We start from the raw sequence: 7,363 nt of genomic DNA, 5'->3' as shown, positions 1-7,363 counted from the left end.
TTACATGGGCAGAAGACAATTCCTTTCATCACTATTTCCATTGGAAGGGACTGTAAAGTCATTATAGACTGGGTTGTTAGAATACTTGGCACAAATTCATATAAGTCTCTCCAGGACAGGTTTCTTCCCCTTAAATAATCCCTATAGGAGGAAAACTTGGACAGTATAAAGAAATAAGTGTTAACTGCAACTTAAATAAAAATTTATCAAATGAAAATAATTTTTTTCAAAATTAGATGATTAATAAACTGTTGCACATTATGGAATAATTTGATATGTTATGTAGCATTTATCTTAAAAAGGAAGCAGTCCCTGTTCCCTTACCTAAGAGTCCTAGTTCCTTACCCAATAGCTCCAGTCCCTCTACCCAACAGCGAGAGTCTTTTATACAACAGCCCCAGTCCTCTTAACAAGAATCTTACTCCCCTTACTCAATAGCCCAGTCCCCTTACCCAACAGCCCAGTCACCTTACCCATGAGTTCCCATACCCTTACCCAAGAGCTCCAGTCCCCTTACCTACTCACCCTAGTCCTCTTACCCAACTATACCCCAGAAAACTGCAGCTTTACTCTCATAGTGAGAAACTCTGAAGCTCTCAGGAAAATTTTTTGAGCCTGCAGTCTATGGTAATGGACATTGTAATTATTAAAAGGACAACATATATGGCAGCATATTCACAAAAACTCAATAAAATTTGTCAAAATAAATAAATACATAATAAATAAATAAATCCATTTTTTATTGGAAAAAGAGGCAGCAAAATTCTACAACTTAGACTGGCATGGAGACTTGGGTCTGAATCGCAGATAAATGAGATGGAGCCATAATGACTTCTTTCCACTCACTCTACCCTTTAATCACAGTGCATTATTTTTATATGTGTAGGAGTGCTTTGCCTGCATGTGCATAAGTGCACTTGTGCCATGCAAAGCTGACAGAAGACAGAAAGTGTCAGATCCCCTGGAATTGGAGTTACCAGTGGCTGTTAGTTGCCATGTGGGTGCTGAGAATCAAATTCAGGTACTCGAGAAGAGCAGTCAGTGCTCTTAGCCAGTGAGCCATCTCTCAGTTCCCACAACCATTATTAAATATAAACCTTTATATTTAATAAACATAATTTATATTTAATTTGATCATTAAATATAACCCTTTCTACCAGAAAAAAAGAGTTGCTCTTCCAAAGGGAACAGTGCCTAGGGCTCCACTCATCCTTTCAACTAAATTAACTTGTTATTCAGCTCTACTGAGAATGAATCATCATATTGTTATTTGAAATTTTGACTATGTCATATAGGTCTTATGGACTCTACTAAAAGTTGACCATTTTCTACTTAGCTACTGAATGGATATATCCAATACCTTCCAGTATAATATGTGTCCAATAATTATGCATTTTTACTGGAAAGTGACAAAAGATACATAAGTATATGTTGATCATAAAATATGACAAAATTTTCTGAGTGTTCAATTATCACAGGAAGGTGATAATTATTTAAATTTAGATATTACTCAACATATGCTTTCAATGAATTAAAAAAAGAATCCCATGTGTACCATTTTATTCATTCTGTCGTATATGTTAAGCCTATTGAGTCAAGTTTGCAGATAGAGTAGGGCAGAATATGATTATATGAAATACAAAAATTCAATTAAAAATATTGACAAAAATAAGTTGTTTCTGGGCTGGAGAGATGGCTCAGTAATTGGAGCTTGTAGAGAACCTAGTTTCATTTCCCAGCACCCACATGACAATAAACAACTGCTTATAACTATAGTTCCAGGAATCTGAACTCCATCTTCTGGCCTCTATGGACATTGCAAGGTATGGTACACTTACATAAATGCAGACAGTACACTGTATAATTTTTAAAAAAGATTTTGCTTCTATTAGGGTAATGTCCTGTAGGTTCATCAACATGGTCACAAATGATATCAATCATTTTGTAACCTGTAATTGCATACTACTATTTTTGTTCTGTAAAAATAAAAGTAAAGTTATTAAAGAACTCCATTATTTTCCAAGTTCTAATTTTTAATTGGATGGTATTTTCTTTTATACACACACACACACATACACACACACACAAATATATCTTCATACAATGGTGTTAGAAAGTTTGTGTTAAGAACAATGAATCTAGAACTGATCCATATCCATGCTTTAAAAAGAAGGAAACCAGGGTTAAGAGATGGCTCAGCTGTTAAGAGCACCGACTGCTCTTACAGAGGACTTGGGTTCAATTCCCAGCACCCACATGGCAGCTATGAACTGTCCTTAACTCCAGTTCCAGGGGAATCAGTAGCCCTCTTCTGACCTCCGTGGCATTGCATGACATGGGTGCACTCACATACATGCAGGCAATACACTCAACTCATACACATAAATTAAAAATAATAAATATAAAAAAGAAAAATGAATCTAAATTATCCCTATTTGCAGATGATAGGATATTATACATAGGAGATCCCAAAAATTCCACTAGAAAACTGTTACAATTGATTAATGCTTTCAGTAAAGTGGCAGTATACAAAATCAACTTACAAAAATCAGTAGCCTTTCTATATGCCAATAACAAGCATTCAGAAAAAGCACTTGAGGAAAACATCCCATTTTCAATAGCCTTAAAAAATAAAATATTTAGGAATACATCTAACCAAAGACATTAAAGACCTTTACAATGAAAATTTCAAAACTTTAAAGAAAGAGATAGAGGAAGACACTAGCAATGGAAAGACCTGCCATGCTCATGGATTGGTAAAAATCAATATTGTGAAAATGACCACCTTATGGAAAGCAATTTATACATTCAGTGCAATCCCAATCGAAATACCCATGACATTCTTCACAGACCTTGACAAAATCATCCTAAAATTCATATGGAATTACAAAAGACCTCAGATAGCCAAAACAATCTTGGGCAAAAAGAACAATGCTGGGGGATCACCATACCAGATGTCAAATTATATTACAGAGCTATAGTCACAAAAACAGCATAGTACTGGCACAAAAATAGACACATTGATAAAAGACACAATAGAAGACCCAAACATGAGTTAATATCATTCCAGCCACCTGATTTTCAACAAAGGTGCTAAGAACACACGATGGAGGAAAGATAGCATCTTCAACAAATGGTGCTGGCAAAACTGGATCTCCACCTGCAGAAAAAAATGAAACTTGACCCTTATCTTTCACCCTGAACAAAAGCCAGCTCCAAATGGATCAAAAACCTCAATATAAAACCTGAAACTCAAAAACTGCTAGAAGAAAACATAGGCAGCAACCTTCAAGACATAAGGTATAGGAAAGGACTTTCTAAATTAGACACCAGTTGCTCAGGCATTAAGGTCAACAATCAGTACGTGGGACCTCATTAACTTACAAAGTTTCCGTAGAGCAAAAGAAATAACTAAGGAAGGGAAGAGGAAACCCATTGAATGGGAGAAAATTTTCACCACCTACACATTCGACAGAGGATTAATATCCAGAATATACAAAGAATTCGCTAAGAGGGATTTTAAGAAGTGCTCAACATCCTTAGTAGAGAACTGCAAATCAAAACCACTTTAAGATTTCACCTTACCCCAGTCAGACTTGCTAAGATCAAGAGAATGGAACCAAATACTGAAGAGGATGTGGAGAAAGAGCAACGCTCATTCACAGCTGATGGGAATGCAAACTTGTGCAAACACTATGGAAAGCAGTGTGGAGAACACTCAAGAAAACTAAAAATAAACCTACATGAGCAATACATGATCCAGTGATATCACTGCTTGGCATATACCCAAAGGACTCATCTTACTGTAGAGATACATTTACATCCATGTTTGTTGCTGATGTCTTCACGATAGCTAAGAAATGGACAACCTAACTGTCCCTCAACTGATGAATGGTTCATGAAAATGTGGTACATAACTCAATGGAGCTCTAGTCCACAGAAAGAAAAGATTATGAAATTCTCAGGTAAATGGATGGAGCTAGAGAGTGTTATACTAAATGAAGTAACAAAAACATAGAAGAGCAAACAACATATGTTTTCCCTCATTTGTGGATTGTAGCACCAATCCCTTATATGGAGTATATAAATTCTGATATAACACCAGGAGCCAGGTAGAGGCAAATGATACATGGAGGTAAAGGAAAAGAAACAACCTGAAAGGAGGATAGTTGGGAACAGATGCTACCTGAGGGAGGTGGAAAAAGTGGGAGTAATGAGCAGGGAGGAGAGGACATGCAAGGGACCATAGTGTTGGGAAGCAAAGGAACTCAGGAAAAGAAAGATGGCAGGAGGTGGAGGCCTCCAGGCCCCTGGAGACTTGCTCTGTGAGCCTGTGGCAGTGGTGACATTGGAGGAGAGGACATGCAAGGGACCATAGTGTTGGGAAGCAAAGGAACTCAGGAAAAGAAAGATGGCAGGAGGTGGAGGCCTCCAGGCCCCTGGAGACTTGCTCTGTGAGCCTGTGGCAGTGGTGACATTGAACATGGGACCCCTGTCAGTTCAATTAAACAAGGGTCCAAAGGGGAGGTGAGGAACAGGTGGTGGGCCAGCACTATATTGAGAAAAAATATATTTAAGACTAATTGCTGCTGGGTGAGGGAGAGTATGACTTACATACGACCACTGAATGGGCTGACTAGACTCCAGTGGACACTGAAGGACATTTATACTGAAGGACATTTTGGTACAAACACCTGAATGAAAAGAACTCAGCATGTATGGCAGAGTGCATTGGGTTCAGTGGGAGGATAGGAAGAAGCAGGGATGGGGGAGGGGGTCTGGATTTGAGTAGGAAATGTTGTATGAAATTTTAAAAGCTCAATAAAAATATTAATTTAAAAAGGGAAAAATGAATCTTGCTTCAGGGTAGCATGGCAAATTAGAAGCTTTGTTTACATACAGGAATAAAAAGAAAGTTAAGGAAAACTACAATACGTTCTATTCATCTTATAAAAAGGTAAATAGACATAAGCCAAGATGGGGATTTCTCCACTGAGATGGAACTGGGCGGCCACCATAACCCAACTATGACAAGCTGTAGCCATCAATTATGTGCTCCCATAGGGTCTTCTGTAAAAGTCAGAAATAGAAAGCCCAGACTGTAAACAAGCCCATAGCCTGGAATGGCATGAATTGAGAGTTGGGTGGAGAAGAATAGGTGGTGTGGTAAAAAGCAGAAGTTTGGCTCAGGAATCAGAAGCTTCATTCATAAAATATTCATTCCCATCCCCACAACATTGCCTAGGTGAGCAATACAGGATTCTTGAAGGTATGCTTTGGAACCCAGAACAACCTAATGATAGAAAGCAGGTAAACTCAGGTGGAAAGATCTTCTGCACCTCCTCCAAGACTTAATCACAGAAAACCCTGCACATGGAAAAATTAATTCATAGAACTCACCAAATTCAGACAGAAACTGGACTTCCATCACAGAAACTCTCATACCTGGAAGAATACACTGAAACAACTTGTCCAAGTTTCTGAGACCAGCAGCCCTCTCCCACCCTGAGAAGATGAGACAAAACATGTTCAAATGGGAATGAGAAAGAATAATGGATGCAGCGAATCTCTAATCTGATAAAGCAGGATTCAATCCAAAGATTTCAGAAGCGATCAAGAATATTACATGTCAATAAAAAGGAGCTATTCATCAAAAGATATAATTATAGATTGAGGTTTCCAGTTTCATAAAATAAACACTAAAAGTTGTCAAATGATCACATAGGTCCTGACACAATTGATAATTGTGGTAATTGATGATGTTGGGAAATGTCAATAACACAGTCTTAATCTTAGATTGAAACTAAAATTCAACAAAGAGGCTTCAGAGCTAGACTGTACCATAGATCAACTATATTCAACAGATACCTACAAAATATTCCATCCAAAATATAAGAATACGCATTTTTCTCAGTGATGCATGAAACTCCCTCTAAAACAAATTACAGGCCACAAAGAAAGCCTAAACAAATACAAACATTTGAAATTATTCTTTGTACTTAGTATAGTACAGCAAAACAATAAATCAACAGAAAGAAAAACCAAAGACAAATAATTACAAAAATTGCTGCTTAAAAAATTATAGATTGATTAATATACTTTTGCTAAAAATAGTGGATCCTTGAATAAATCAAGGAAGAAAACTGAAAATTCCTGGAAGCAAATGAAAATGTTAGCCTATCCTGCCAGAATCTATTGGATCCACCTAAGGCAATTCTAAAAAGAAAGTTTATAGCTAAAGTTTATGCTCACGTTAAAAAGAAATCAGAAATATCTCAAATGAATACACTAATGTTATATTCCAGAGTTACAATAAAATCAAGATGAAATCAGAACCAAATGCATAGGATGACTAAAGGAATTTAATTGGAGTTACCCTACACAGGAGATTATGCCTATCCCAGAAGCCATAGGTTGCAGGTGTGGGATATCGCCCCTCCAGGACACCAGGTCAGAAGTGTCCTGGAGACACCCAAAACATTAAAAGTTATTGTCACTGCTCCTTATTGCCCACTGAAATTTGATAGTAACCCTATTTCTGAAGATACTACATATATTGATAACATGGACAAATCAACTTGGTACTAACCAGAAAGCTCCCTGTCTGCAGTTTAGCTCTCATAATTCTGGCAGGTCTTATGCAGGATTCTGGAGGAAAGAACCTTATCAACATTCTTCTCACTCAGTTGTGAACTCTGAAATGTAATAATGACTGCCATGGCAGGATAGAACCATGGGTGTAATAGTGGCACAACTATTATGGGTGTAATAAACCACTTTCAGATTAGATTTAAAGCCTGACTGACCCGTAGGAGTAAAATGCATGCCTCGTATTGCAAATCAGGCCAAGAACGGAAGGTTGGGGCACTCACGGGCAGTAGGGGTGAACCTACTACTATAATTTGGTTAAAAGAACCTAGTATCAAATTGCATTCTAAATTCATATCTATCAATAGATTAATGCAGCTATCAAGCCTTATCATAGAATTTCTTCATGCACTTGAGGGCGATTAATGCAGAAACTAGCAGCTAGCCAAAGTGCAGAGAATAAGTGACAGTGGAGTGCTAATATACAAATGTCTATAACACAGCCACCTCTCCAAGGTTTAAGGACCACCCTGGAAGAGATGATGAGTACATTGTATAGAGCCATAGATTAGGGAGGACCAGGGGAAAACAGTGTCTTCTGGACATAGCTGAACTGTGGCATGCACAGTAACTGGGCTTGTTGCCAAAAGCCTGTAAAAATCAAGCCAGTGAACATACTTTGAATTAGGAAGGGGTTCATGGACACCTTTACTAACTGAGGAGCTATGGAGAGTTGATGGCCTCTGTGTAAGGGACAATCAGTTTTCTTTCAGTG

This window comes from Nannospalax galili, unplaced genomic scaffold (genome assembly GCF_000622305.1).
Source record: "Nannospalax galili isolate Female #2095 unplaced genomic scaffold, S.galili_v1.0 scaffold1200, whole genome shotgun sequence".
Taxonomy (NCBI): Eukaryota; Metazoa; Chordata; class Mammalia; order Rodentia; family Spalacidae; genus Nannospalax; species Nannospalax galili.
This window is presented reverse-complemented; position numbering follows the sequence as displayed.